The following is a 15,763-nucleotide window of genomic DNA, read 5'->3' as shown; positions in this document are numbered from 1 at the left end:
TTTATATACTCCCAAAAGAATATATCATGTAAAATATTAGGCCTATCACAATGCAATTAATATTAGGCTATCAAAATAAAAAGTAGGCCTATTTATATTATAAATAATAGGCTACATAGGCCAACATCGGCACTAGAAAACATGGGTAGTTTAATGGCAATTAATAGTATGCTGATTCTTATTTTTGGCCCAAACTGAAATAGTTCAAGCCTAATTGTTTATGATATGGCTCTGGTCCTTCCTTCAATTTAAGTCTATGAGATTTTTACACTTGTATCATCTATGATCATTCACTTTTTGGTTAGTTGGGGGATATTCCTACACCATCTGTAGAACAAATCACAGTGTGCCTTGAACAGAGGCAAGACAGTGATAGTGATAGAGAAGGAAAGCAAGGGAGTTGGTTTTTTTCGGTGCTGCAGCTGATTGACAGCTAAATGGACAGTATTTTTAGAGCAGGTTTTGCATTGTTTGTGAGAACATTGCCCTTGTTTTAAAATGGGATCCCTGCTAAAAGCAACGATATTACACTGTGAAGTATGTAGAGTCTAACCCTTACGTCATTTTGCTTATTTTTTCAGGTTCTATACATACATACATTATCTATATAGAGAGAGAGTGTTTGTTTCAGTATTTTAGTTTCAAGCATATTCATTTTTTTACTCCTTATTCAATTGTCTCTTGAAGACAATTCAACTGTTAAGATGTGGCCCTTAAGAGAGCACTGCTGCTTTTGAGGGAATGTTTTTTGTTCCTTGACGTCATATGAATGAACAACGTATAGTACTACACTGAAAAGAAATGCTTGTGTTCCAGTGTAAATCAGAAGAAATAAAACCTTGTTTTGTAAACTAAAATATACTATGTGCCTAAATGTGAACACTGAGAGGAATATATTTCCTGAACCTTGCATACATAGATATTGTATAGCACAAACATAAATATGCTTAAATTGCAAATGTAGACACTGAAATTTGTTAACAACCAAATGATGAACTGTCACACAGGAAAGACATCGTAAGGTGAAAAGGATATGAGTAGTTGTCTCGTTTCCCTTGAAATGACAGACATTCCCTCCTTCTGTCCCTCTCACTTCCCTTTTATCCTGCTGACTCATCAAACATGTGAAAAAGAGCCACATTCATAAATTGGAATTGGAAAGAGGCATTGAAAAAGAGGCATGTTTGCTCCATATTTGTTGTTGAGCGCAAAACTGTCCTTACTTCAGCTATAGGGCTAAAATAAGGCAAAGGTCTAGATAAATCCCTTATCTAAATGAACACTTATATAGGGGTTTGCAGATTGGTCCATCTCTAACTAAACTCTCAATCAATCAGAATCAGAATCAGAATGAGCTTTATTGGCCAAGTATGTTTACACATACAAGGAATTTGTTGTAGTGACAGAAGCTCCACAGTGCAACAGAAAGACAGCAACAGGACAGGAGAAAGATAATAAAAGAATAACAACAATTAACCAAAAGGCAATGTACAAAGCAACAAAAACACAATATATAATATAAACAACTATGTATGTACAGGTCAAGTATGTGCAAATTATAAATGAGAAAATAAAGATAAAATTATTGAGTGTGGTGAATGGATAGTGTATTATAATTGTGTGTTCCACATTTATTGTTGAGTGTTCATGAGATGGATTGCCTGAGGGAAGAAATTGTTTCTGTGTCTGGTCGTTCTGGTGCTCAGAGCTCTGTAACATCGACCAGATGGCAACAATTCAAAGAGGGAGTGTGCTGGATGTGAGGGGTCCAGAGTGATTTTACCAGCCCTTTTGCTCACTCTGGATAAGTACAGTTCTTGGAGAGTGGGGAGGGTTGTACCAATGATTCGCTCAGCAGTCCGGACTACTCTCTGTCTTTTGAGGTCAGACTTGGTAGCTGAGCTGAACCAGACAGTTATTGAAGTGCAGATGATGGATTCAATGATGGCAGAGTAGAACTGTTTCAGCAGCTCCTGTGGCAGATTGAACTTCCTCAGCTGGCGAAGAAAGTACAACCTCTGCTGGGCCTTCCTGACAATATGTGAATCTCCCACTTCAGGTCCTGGGAGATGGTGGTGCCCAGGAATCTGAATGACTCCACTGCAGTCACAGTGCTGTTAATGATGGTGAGTGGGGGGAGAGCAGGGGGGTTTCTCCTGAAGTTCATGATCATCTCCACAGTTTTGAGCGTGTTAAGCTCCAGGTTGTTAAGACTGCACCAGACAGCCAGCTCCTTAACCTCCTCTCTGTAAGCAGACTCGTCACCGTCCTGGATGAGGCCGATCAGTGTGGTGTCGTCTGCAAACTTCAGGAGCTTGACAGAGGGGTCTTTAGATGTGCAGTCGTTGGTGTAGAGGGAGAAGAGCAGTGGGGAGAGTACGCAGCCCTGAGGAGCTCCAGTGCTGATGGTTCGAGTGCTGGATGTGAATTTACCAAGCTTTACTAACTGCTGTCTGTCTGTCAGGAAGCTGTTGATCCACTGGCAGATGGAGGTGGGGACGGAGAGCTGGGTTAGTTTATTCTGAAGGGTTTCCGTGGTGATGGTGTTAAAAGCGGAGCTGAAGTCCACAAACAGGATCCTCACATAAGTCCCTGGTCTGTCCAGATGCTGCAGGGTGAAATGCAGTCCCATGTTGACTGCATCATCCACAGACCTGTTTGCTCTGTAGGCAAACTGCAGGGGGTCCAGTAAGGGTCCAGTGATGTCCTTCAGATAAGCCAAAACCAGTCTTTCAAATGATTTCATGGCTACAAACGTTAGGGCCACAGGTCTGTAGTCATTAAGTCCAGTAATTTGGGGTTTCTTTGGGACGGGGATGATGGTGGAGCGTTTGAAGCATGAGGGGACTTCACACAGCTCCAATGATCTGTTGAAGATCTGTGTGAAGATGGGGGCCATCTGATCAGCGCAGGTTTTTAGACAGGCTGGTGACACACCATCTGGGCCTGGTGCTTTCCCTCTTTTGTTTTTCCTGAAGACCTGGCACACATCTTCTTCGCTGATTTGAATCGTAGGTGTGGTGGAGAGAGGGGTTGCTGGAGGTGTGAATGGTTGTGTGGAGAGGTGTTCAGGGCGGGTGTGGGGTGATCTTTCAAAACGACAAAAGAACTTGTTCAAGTCGTCTGCCAGGTGTTGATTCTCCACAGTACTGGGGGATGGTGTCTTGTAACTGGTCATATCCTTCATTCCTATCCACACTGAAGCAGGATCACTGGAAGAGAATTTTTTCCTGAGCTTGCCAGAATAATTCCTCTTTGCCACTCTGATATCCTTTTCCAGTGTGTATTTGGCCTGTTTGTACAAGACTTTATCCCCTTTTCTGTAAGCATCTTCTTTGGCCTGACAGAGCTGTCTGAGTTTGGCAGTGAACCATGGTTTGTCATTGTTGTAGATTAGATGAGTCCTGTTAGGAATGCACATATCGTCATATAAACTGATATATGATGTTACAGTCTCTATGAGCTCGTCCAGATTGGTGGCAGCGGCTTCAAAAACAGTCCAATCAGTGAGGTCGAAACAGGCTTGTAAGTGAAGTGACATTCAGCCAAGTATGGTGACCCATACTCGGAATTCGTGCTCTGCATTTAACCCATCCAACGTGCACACACACAGCAGTGAACACACATACACCGTGAACATACACCTGGAGCAGTGGGCAGCCATTTTATGCTGCAGCGCCCGGGGAGCAGTTGGGGGTTCGGTGCCTTGCTCAAGGGCACCTCAGTCATGGTATTGAGGGTGGAGCGAGTGCTGGACATTCACTCCCCCCACCTAAAATTCCTGCCGGCCGGAGACTCGAACCCGCAACCTTTGGATTACAAGTCCGACTCTCTAACCATTAGGCCACGACTTCCCTGTTTCATTAGTCCATCTTTTAACAGATCTTAATACAGGTTTTGCAGACTTAAGTTTCTGCCTGTAGGTCGGAATAAGATGAACCAAACAGTGATCAGAGAGTCCTAAAGCTGCTCATGGGACAGAGTGATATGCATCCTTTATTGTTGTGTAACAGTGATCCAATATATTACTGTCTCTGGTGGGACATGTGATGTGGTGTCTGTATTTTGGCAGTTTGCGGGAGAGATTTGCTTTATTAAAGTCCCCGAGAATGATTAAAACAGAGTCTGGGTGTTGTTGTTCACTCTCTGTGATCAGATCATTGAGTTTCTGTAAAGCTGTGCTTACGTGCACTTGCGGTGGAATGTAGACACTCATGAGAATGAACGAGCAGAACTCCTGCCGGCAGGGGCGTAGCCATCATTTCAAAAGTGGGGGGGACGGAATGTGTTATACCTGTTTTTTTGTTGTTGTTTTTTTCAGTTAACCCTTGTCTAATTGACAGGTTTTATTTTTAATCATACCTTTTTGCTTAATATGCTTTATGATTATATTATTATAAATGATTATAAAATAGAAGGAAAGATAGAAAAAAGAAAAAGAAAGAAATACAACAGCTTGTCACTGGGACAGTACCCTTAAAAGCACATCTTTGTACCTTATTTACCCCAAAAAGTTTCATAGTTGTACATTACGGTACATATTGGTACTCTAAGGTACTAATGTGCACCTTTTTGAGTATAAGTTACAAAGATGTCCTTATAAGGGTACTATTGTTTACATATTTCAGATTGTATTTTGTGTGTGTTGTATGTAGAGTACATGGCACACAGTAATGGATACTTGCACATTCACATACTCCTTTATTCTGTTCTGTTCTATTACATTAGTCTGATTAGTCTATGTTAAAAGAAATATCTTATCATAGACAATGCTGTAAATAATCTTTACCTCTGAAGTCTCACTGAAACCTTCTGCCTCATTCACTCTCATCTCTGAATTCACTTCTGACTCTGTCTATAGCAAATAAAGTAGTGTTTGAAACATGTACATACAAGGAATAGTGACATACAGAAGAAAATAACACATTAAGTACACTGCTGGACAATAACCAATCATTTGTATCCTAAATAAATTTTTAACACTTTAGAATGATAAACACACATTCACTATTAACTATGACTTTTGCCTCAATAAACTCTTAATTTACTGCTTATTAATAGCTTGTAAGGCAGTCGCTGTAGTTGTTAAGTTTAGGATTATGGGATGCAGAATATGGTCATGAAGAATACAGAATTAATATGTGCTTAAGTACTAATAAACAACCAATATGCAAGCTAATAATTACCTACTGTAGTTAAAATGTAGTTAAATGATAGCTGAGAAGTTGTTCATCATACTAACGTTATTTTTTATTTTTCTATATTTGACTAATTATGTGTTTTTTATGATTGGTCCATATATAATCCTACAAACGCTTGTGTATTAATATATTTTATACAATGTAAAAACAGCCAGGTGTTAAAAGCCACTCTATCAGTTCTTCTCAGCTGTGAAGTTTGTTTTTCTTGCGTGTCGTCCTGATTCTGTCCTAACAAACCTAGGCTGACTGTTTCTTGTTCATTCTTGACAACACATAAAAACGTGAAATTAGTGCAATAATGACAGAGCACCCCTAAATTAAGATCGATCCTATATCAGATCGTCAGAGCTTGCATACTTGACTGAAATACATCATGTAGAATTGAGTTAAATAGGCCATGTCACAATGCTGCAAACGCTGTAAAAGCTCAGTTCAACATGATCTTTATTCTTATTTGAAGGGTTCTGATAACATACATACGTGTTAAAATAAAAGACGCTACAAAAGAGTTACGGAAAAATACACTGAAAATAAATAAGTGCATGTTTGTCCAGGCAGCTTTTTTTTTTCTCCATATAATGAACATCAAAACTTGCTAATTATTCAACAAGAGCAATAGGCAGAGTCACTCAACATTGTGCAACACTATTCGGATACTACATGCCAACTTACGCTGCTTGACTTTTTCGTAAAAAAGGAGTGAAGAGTTTCTTTCCGCTTTGAACTCATCTCGACGTCTAATGAATGATGGATACAGCGCGGGACCGCGGGCGCGAGCATGGACATGTCGTGACGTCACAAATTGAGTGACTGATTGCCATGGAAACGTAAAAGTCATGTATAAATTATCTTGTCTCTTTGAATTTTAAATCATTCTGCATTTATATACAATGCTCCATTAAAACCACAACATGTCGAGAACACAACTGTCCAATGAAAAAGTGCGGGGGACGAATTTACTTTTTATAAAAAGTGAGGGGGACACGTCCCCCGCGTAATCTACGCCCCTGCCTGCCGGAATAGAACGGCTTGCAGTTAATGAAGAGCGTTTCTAGATCTGAACAGCACATCTTCTTTAACACAGTTACATCTGTACACCACCTCTCATTGATGTAAAAGCACATCCCACCGCCGAGCGATTTCCCCGTTGATTCCGCGTCCCGATCTGCTCTGATCAGCAGGTAATTAGGCAGATGAATCACTCTGGTCTGGTATGTCGCCATTCAGCCAGGTTTCCGTGAAACACAGGGCAGCAGAGTTAGAAAAGTCCTTGTTTGTCCGGGAGAGCAGAAGGAGTTTGTCCGTTTTGTTGAGTAGAGAATGGAGATTCGCCAGATGGTTGCTAGGCAACGCATTTCGAAATCCGCGCTGACGAGTGCTCCGGCTCTCTTCCCCGGTCTGCGCCTCCTGTAGCGGTTGACCAGAGCTACGGCTCCGCCAACTACAATGTCCAGCAAAACGTCAGAAATATCAAAATCCGGTAAAAGATTTTGTGGTGTGTTCTGCCGAATGTTCAGCAGGTCATCCCTGGTAAAACTGATCATATTTGAAAAACAAAAAACAGGAAAAACAAACAAAAACAGTACAAACACTGGAGAGCAACGCACAATAGCTGCCATCATCGGCGCCATTTTTCTTAAAGCTGCCATCATCGGCGCCATTTTTCAATAGTTAGATCAGCAGTGGTGTGTTGAGAAAACTGAGCAGATGACACCAGTCCTGAGATATATCATGACATTCTATTAGCATTCAAATGAACAGGCTCTTATAAACAAAGCAAGTTTAATCCTCACCAGACGTGTCTTCAAACACTAAAGCTAAACATCTTCTAAACCCCTGCTTATTGCAGTCTTTATATGGACTAATATGAAGCTTAGTTACCATAGCGATGGGTCCATAACAGGGCTGAATGCCCAGAGCTTGTTTTACTATTTGACTTGTCAAATAATGCCAGACATATGAAGGTGTTTTTCTCTGGATAGTATGTCTGAAAAAAATATTCAGAAAGGAAGTATGGATGGATAAATGGAAAATTCTTTATAGGAAAGTTGGGGGTGTAGATCTTCCGGCTTGAAGTGCCTCAACTCCTCAAAGGCCTCTGCAAGCCGTTCATCCAAGGCTCCCTGAGTTCAGTGGTCATATGACGTTACCTCATATTTTACAGGAACCCCTTCAATGGGTTGGGGTTTGCCAAATAAAGGCTACATTCACTGGCTCTGAGGCTCTTGCATTTATGAGAGGAAGAATCCAGTTAATCGTATGTGTGTTGAACAGTCCGACACTGGCATGTCTTTGTTGCTGAACTGTATTACACCAAATGTTTGGGTGGTTAAGAATTAAGCAAAACATCAGAGACGTTTCCTTAATAGAGAGGGATCTATTCATCTCTTATTACTGAACACAAGTTAGCTCTTTGCAGATATACTATACTAGCTTCTCTGCAAACATAGATAAGATAAAAAAACGATATGTGCAGCACACATTTAATATAAACACAGACATATATCATGTTATATCATGAGACCATTAACCAATGTCAAAGAACTGTGAATATATATATGCTTGAAAGTTTGTGAACCCTTTAGAATTTTATATTTCTGCATATGACCCAAAACATCATCAGATTTTCATATAAGTCCTGAAAGTAGACACAGAACCGAATCAAACAAGTGAGAGAAAAAATTGATCCAGTGTTACATATATCTGTGCGTTGCAAAAGTATGTGAATCTTTCAATACCTGGTGTGACCCCCTTTTGCTGCAGTAACGAAGGTAAAGTTTCTTGTAAATGCTGATCAGTCCTGCACAATAACATGTAGGAGTTTTAGCCCATTCCTTAGTGCAGAAGCATTTAAACTCTGTGATGTTGGTGGGTTTCGTCCTATGAACTGCTTGCTTAGGTGTTTCTACAACATTTTAACTGGATTAAGGTCTGGACTTTGACTCAGTCATTCCAAACCATTAAATCTGTTCTTCTTTAACCATTCTTTGGTAGAATGACTTGTGTGCTTGGGGTTGTTGTCTTGCTGCATGACCCACGTTTTCTTGAGACTCTGTTCTTAAACAGATGTCCTGATGTTTTCCTTTAGAATTTGCTGGTATAATTCAGAATTCATTGTTCAATCAATGATGGCAGGCTGTCCTGGCCAAGATGCAGAAAAACAGGCCCAAGCCATGATAATACCATGCACCACCATGTTTCACAGATGGGATAAGATTCTTAAGCTGGAATGCAGTGTTCTTTTCTCTGAACGTAGTAGCTTCTCATTTAAAGCAATAAGTTTTATTTTGGTTTCATCCATCCATTAAACATTTCTCCAGTAGTCCTCTGGCTTGTCCACATGATCTTTAGCAAGCAATTTTCTTTTTGGAGAACAGTGTCTTTCTTCTTGCAACTCTGCCATGCACACCACGGTTGCTCAGTGTTTACATTTACATTTATTCATTTAGCTGACGCTTTTATCCAAAGCGACTAAGTGTCGTTTTGGGGTTAAGTGTCTTGCTCAGGGACACATTGGTGTCTCACAGTGGATTCGAACCCGGTCTCTCACACCAAAGGCATGTGTCTTATCCACTGCGCCATCACAAGTGTTCTCCTGATGGTGGGCTCATGAACATTAACATTAGCCAATGTGAGAAAGGCCTTTAGTTGCTTAGAAGCTACCCTGGGAACGTTTGCAACCTCACAGACTATTGCACGTTCTGAGTTGGAGTGATCTTTGCTGGTCGACCCCTTCTCGGGAAGGTGACAGTGGTCTTGAATTTCCTCCATTTGTATACAATCTGTCTGACTGTGGATTTGTGGAGTCCAAATTCTTTAGAGATGATTTTGTAACCTTTTTTAGCCTGATGAGCAACATCAACACTTATTCCGAGGTCCTCAGTAATCTCCTTTGTTCATGACATGATTCACTTCCACAAACATGATCAGACTTTGATAGATCCCTGTTCTTTGAATATAACAGGTCACGTACGACATTTGATAGTCATTGCCAGTGTTGGGGGTAACACATTACAAGTAACGCAAGTTACTTAATAATATTACTTTTTTCAAGTAACTAGTAAAGTAACGCATTACTTTTTAATTTACAATAAAATATCTGAGTTACTTTTTTTCCCATTTATTGACTGACAGTGAGCTGTGTGAACATGCTGTTTCTGTAGTTCTAGACTAAACGTGAATGTGCATTAATTCATCCCACTCACAAAAAACAGATTTAGTATTCATCAAAAATGAATTAAAACAGTGAAGTGCAAACTCAGAATATGACGCAAACTGCAATAATTAAATGTGTTAAATAACACAAATGTATCTAATCCCATTTTATTAACCAATGTCTTTGCTGCTGACCTTTGATGATCCAGTTCAATCATACTAATAAGCAAAAATGACTTTAGATAAACTAACAATTGTGCTTCATTGTTTTTTATTGCTGAAAAGTGTTGAACCTTCTTCTCCTGAGTTCTACTTTACAGACATGAATTCACTTTTCCTTCAGCCTGAGGTTTATTCATTACACTTTTTGGTGTGAAAGGGTTTTTACATTTGCTATAATTAGAACTTCTTGTATTAAAAACAATCAAGCCTTGCTCATATTTAAAAAGTAACGCAATACATTACTTTCCATAAAAAGTAGCCAAGTAACATAATTAGTTACTTTTTTAGGGGGTAACGCAATATTGTAATGCATTACTTTTAAAAGTAACTTTCCCCAACACTGGTCATTGCACTGACTGAAAACACCTCTGCACAGATGGACTCTAATTTCACCTTTAAATTAACTGCTAATCCAAGAGATTCACGTACGTTTGCCACTCACGGATATGCAATAGTGGATCATTTTCCTGAATAAATAAATGACAAATAAAATATTTTTGTCTCATTTGTTTGTTTGGGTTCTCTTTGGCTACTTTCAGGACTATTGTATTTTGGGTCATATTTATGCAGAAATATAGAAAATTCTAAAGGGTTCACAAACTTTCCAGCAGCACTGTGTGTGTGTGTGTGTGTGTATACACACACACACACACACACATAGATATATATAGTAAATACAAAACACTTCAGTGTAAAACACTTTAGTAAACACTCTAGTTTAGGGACCAATTCTCACTATTAACTACCATTGAGTATGATGTTTGCCTCAATAAACTCTGCTTTGCTGCTTATTAATCATTAGTAGGTAGTTAAGTTTAGGTAGTATCAGGGATATAGAATATGGTCATGTAGAATATGTGTTTTATTAGTAAGAATAAACAGCCAATATGTTAATAAATAGGAATGCTAACAAGCAATCAGTTAATAGTGAAAATCAGTCCCTATACTAAAGTGTTACCTACTAGGCTGTTTATCAGTATTTACAAAGCACATATTAATGACTAATTCTGCATGATCATATTATATCCATATTTAAGACCTTACCAACTATTAATAATCAGCAAAACAGTAGTTTGTTGAGGCAAAAGTCATACTTAATAGTTAGTTAATGATGAGAATTGATCCCCAAACTAAAGTGTGACCATATACCGTAAGATCAGTCAGAAGGGCAATAAGATGACAAGATACACACCTAAAAAAATAAAAAAACATTACAATTATTTATTTAATTTTTTTAACATAAGAGTAAAGATTTCTGACAGCACAGAAGGGAAAGGGAAAGGGAAAGGGAAGTGGTGTGTGGCCAAGTATGGTGACCCATACTCGGAATTTGTGCTCTGCATTTAACCCATCCAAGTGTACACTCAGTAGTGAACATACACCCGGAGTAGTGGGCAGCCAATGCTGCGGCGTCCGGGGAGCAGTTGGGGGTTCGGTGCCTTGCTCAAAGGTCTCACCTCAGTCGTGGTATTGAGGGTGGAGAGAGTGTAATTTTAAAAAAAATACAGAAAATGTGTTTACAGGAAATGCCTCTTTAAGAATCAGATAAAAATAAGTCCTCCTCACAAGCTATCGGAGCTGCAATACAGTATGTTCTTCTCACTGAGTATTTTGCTTTTCCCAGAATGCTGATTCTTACATTCCAAGAGCCGGTGAGACACAGACATGTGCCAAGTTTACACTGTCAGAGTGTGTGTGGGAGGGTGGCAGCTCATAATAAAGAGAGCTTTACATCTAAACACTCCAATCTGACAGTAAACTGCAGTCCAAATCAGAACAATTCATAAAACAATCCCAAGACTGTCAAACAAAGTCATGAACCTTTTCTATTTCGAAGTTTGGCATGAAAAATGGTAAATTAAGGGTCAATAAACAAACTGAAAATCATCATGAGCAATTTTGTTTTTCTTTCTCCATAGTTTTTCCTCCACTTTCTATATGAGTGACGCAAGCAAGAACAGACGATCATCCGTAAACGGACAACAGATGTTTTTTTCCCCCCCACAATGCTCATGATTTTTACAATGAAAGCCTGGAGTTAATTAAATCCCATTCACTGCAGGAAGAAAAAAGTACGAATGACAGAGATAGCATTCCCGGAATGTAGGAGTTACATGCTTTCCCAAAATTCAGCTTTCTTACTCATCTCTCAAATGAGTTGTTGTAACAGATGCCTAGAAATGTTTTCAAACTGCTTTTTTGGTGCAAGAGAACAAAAAACAGTTTTCCAGTAAATCCTGAGTTGTTTTGCAACACATTTCTTGCATTGCTGTGTATGCATGTGAGTGTGTCATATGCTCGTGTTTGTTTACCATAGTCATAAAAAGTCACCTCACAAGTGGACACTGAACAACCACACACTCGTGCCAAACTGGTGAGGAATGCCTCAGTGGGCTACAGACTTTACATCACAATTTTCCTTCACAAACACAAGCAGAGCAGCACTTTCCAGCCCAAGAGAGGCTCCCCATCTTCACAAGAGTCTTTGAGCATTCTTGAAGTCACTTAGTGTTTTCATTTCCCTGTCAGAGGAGGAAGCTAGTGGTCTTTGAAGTGAGAGGCCAGGCGGACTGAGAATCCTGGCCCGAGCTCCAGCAGTCTTACACAGCGAGCACAAAGGACTTTAAGCATTTATGTGTTTTTGTGGGTAAGAGTGTGTTCAAATCTAGAAGAGACAATGCTGCCCAAACATGAGCAAAGTACCTTTTTACACCAACTAGTGGCTGTATTAGCGTATTAGGCAGGGAAGTCTGGCTTGCTGCCCAAGGTACAACAGAGGCTGCCTTGTCGAATGCTGAATAAAATGTACAACAGTGTGCCGTACCCCTCTCCTTCTTGTCCAGTAAAACATTTCTGTGCTTGATGGAGAAAAAAAATCACACAGACCCACATATGGAACTTATTAGTGTGCTAGGAGAAGACTAAAGCCAAGAGAATTGTGGAACTAGGGCACCGATCCACAGAGAGATATTAAAAAACCTGGGGATGTTAACACAGGCTGAGGTGAGGCTGTAATGGTGATTGGACAAGTGTACATGCACTGCAAAATATGATTTCACCATTGTGTTTTAATCACGTGTATTTGTAAGTTTAAGTACATATACAGTTAGATGACTTACTTTCTGAACAACACTGAAACAATGAACTGAAATTCAGTACGGTAAAATATTACAGTTACACTACAGACACTTTTCTTATTAAAATAAATTGAGTTAATACCCATATGCTTTTGTGCTTTCAGGGAGGATGCTGGTTTGCAGCTTGTTTTTTTGTTTGTTTTTTTACCAATTTATGGGCATATCGGAAACACAGGTCAATCATGGTTTGTTTTGTACAATTTCAAGTCCATATGGATGGCTTTACAGACAATAGTGATTAAGAACAACAGTATGCAACAATACATTTTGTCTGTTTCTCACCCACTCAAGTTACGCTCCGGGTTTCAAAGTGTAATTTTTTCTCCTGTGCTGTTGAGTTAGGATAGTTCAGACCAAAAAAAAAAGAACATTAGTCATCATTTACTCGCCCTTACGTCATCCTAAACTTGGTGATCACAGTCAACCATATACTGTAGGCTACCTCAATTTTTTTCTCAAATGGTTGCAGCCACAGCTAGTGACAGAGAAGCTAGAATTGTGTAGTGCATCTTTAAGACAACAATAAGAGGTTTTGAAAGTTTAGTAATTCTGTGGGAAAGGGGATAAAACATCTCACGTGAAGGTTCTCCCTTAAACTGCAAATCTAAGCAAGACAGAGTGGCTGCTTGTGTTAAGGTGTTCGAGAAATGTGGCAAGAGACTTGTAATGTTTTCTCTGTAGCATCATTGAGAACATCTTGAGCACCAACATTACTATCTGATTTAGCAAAGAAGCTGTTCAGCTACCCAGAGAGTTGTTGAGATCTTTGAGACAGATTTACCATCTTTTATAACAACAAGGCCTGCAGCATCATTCAGAACCACATTTATTACAGCTATAGTATGTTCTCACGTTCAATCCCAGACACATTTTGTTCTAAAATTGCCCATAGATTCATTAGATTCTTTTATCTTAGACTATAAGCAGAATAATGTATAGTCAGCCGGTCATTATTGCTAAATAAACCCTGATAGGTTTGTTTTGCAGTAATGATCAGTTGACTGTACATTATCATATGTCATACATTATCACGCTTCTCAAATAATTACATAAATGGCCATGCAATGCTGATTCGAATTGAAATTATTTGATTATATGAGACAAGAGACTGCAGAGTGAACTTTTGCACTCTTACAAAAAATGTTACTAGTCCATAATGGATACACTGTACTCCATATATATCTATATTTCATTTTATTGAAGAAATGGGAGAAATGCTTTCATGGAACAAATGCTGCATTTGACTCTGTCGTTAAGTGGCTTTCTGCCCTGGAACACTCTTCAGCTATTCAAAGTCTGCCTGTGTTGTTTGTGGTTAGACTTAGAGTGACATTAAACGGTGCACTGACAATACTAGGACTCTTCTAACACCATAAGTGGCCTCAGTGCATTCAAAGCAGAAATCTTCATCAAAACCCCCACTTATGTAGTGCTACTGCATTGTTTTCAGAGGGATTATACTCAGCTTGGCAAAAACAGCACTAAATCATAGTGTGAGAAGAAAGTGCATTACTTTTTCTTTTCTCTTGGTGGTCACAATAATTACAGTTTTGAAGAGTCCAAGTGGGATTTATGACACTCTTTTTCTTCATCCTTTCTCTATGTTTATGACACCCCTTTTCTCCATGCTTTGTATATAATTTTGTCTTGAAGGATTATAGAGTATGATACGATAGAAGCTGGTCATTTCAGGGATGAACTGAAAAAGAAGTTACATGATACTCCAACTTTTTTTTTCTTACTAAAACCGAATGGACTGAATTTTTTTTTTTTTTTTTTTAATTGTATAGTCACTTTTGGGAAACAAGGATGTATGACTCTAGAACATGAAATCACATGCACATGAGTTCCTGAAAGCTACTGACCGCTGATGAAATGGAACATCTTTTTGTCATATCAGCCCTTTTCCCTCTCATTCCCTTATCCCTAAAAGAAAAATATGCATTTTTGTAGTGACTCAGTTAAACTGAGTTAGAACGTACATCCTTTTATTCAGGATTCACCTGTTATGGTTTCCTGGCACAACTCGGGTTTAGTTTACTGCCCCTCTGACAAAACCACAGAACTTAAAACAGTATGACCTTACAACACAGGCTGCCTGTAAAACCTCCTGCTTCAAACATATGCCTGTACAGTTAGAGTAGAACATACCAGACAGTGTAATCCCTGTTAAACATTGTTGTTTTGATTGCACTGAGAATAAAACATTGAATAAAACATAACAGATTTTGATTGCCATTCCTCTTTGAGAATTGACATGAAATGAAGTATAGCTATAGGTGGTGACAGAAAATAATTGTGATTTCATCTCCCACAATTTCAACTTTATCTCTCCTAATTGTACAATTATTTCAAAATTTGACTTTGTCTCACAATGTTACTTTATATCTCACAAATATTAATTTTTCTCACATTGACTTGACATTGTGACTTTTGTTATTTTAAATGTAATCTCACAATTATTAATTAAAAAAAAAATTAAAAGTACATATTTCTAAATATTTTAAATCTCTTATGTTCCCCAAAGCTGCATTTATATGTTCAAAATAAACAATAACTGTTTTCTATTTATTGAATTATAAAATGTCATTTATTCTTGTGATGGCAAAGCTTAATTTTCAGCAGGCATTACTCCAGTCTTCAGTGTCACGTGATCATTCAGAAATCATTCTAATATGCTGACTTGATGCTCAAGAAATATTTCTTATTATTATAAATGTTGAAAACAGCTATGCTGCTTAATATTTTTTGTGGAAACTGATATATTTTTCAGGATTCTTTGTTGAATAAAATTTTTAAAAGAACAAATTTTTTATTTGAAATAGAAATCTTTTTGTAACATAAATGTCTTTATTGTAACTTATGACCAATTTATTGCTTCCTTGCTAAAAAAATAATTAATAATTTTTTTATTTAAAAAAATGTTTCACTGTTTCTCATGATTCATCACTTTATATAGTTTAAGCAATAGAGGACAAGTCTAGAAAGACCACAAGTGCTGAGTAAGCATGTGGCTAATGTGGGTGGTCCTCCACAAACCCACTCAAA

This window comes from Barbus barbus (assembly GCF_936440315.1).
Source record: "Barbus barbus genome assembly, chromosome: 5".
In the NCBI taxonomy this organism is placed as follows: domain Eukaryota; kingdom Metazoa; phylum Chordata; class Actinopteri; order Cypriniformes; family Cyprinidae; genus Barbus; species Barbus barbus.
Note: the sequence above shows the minus strand (reverse complement) of the source record.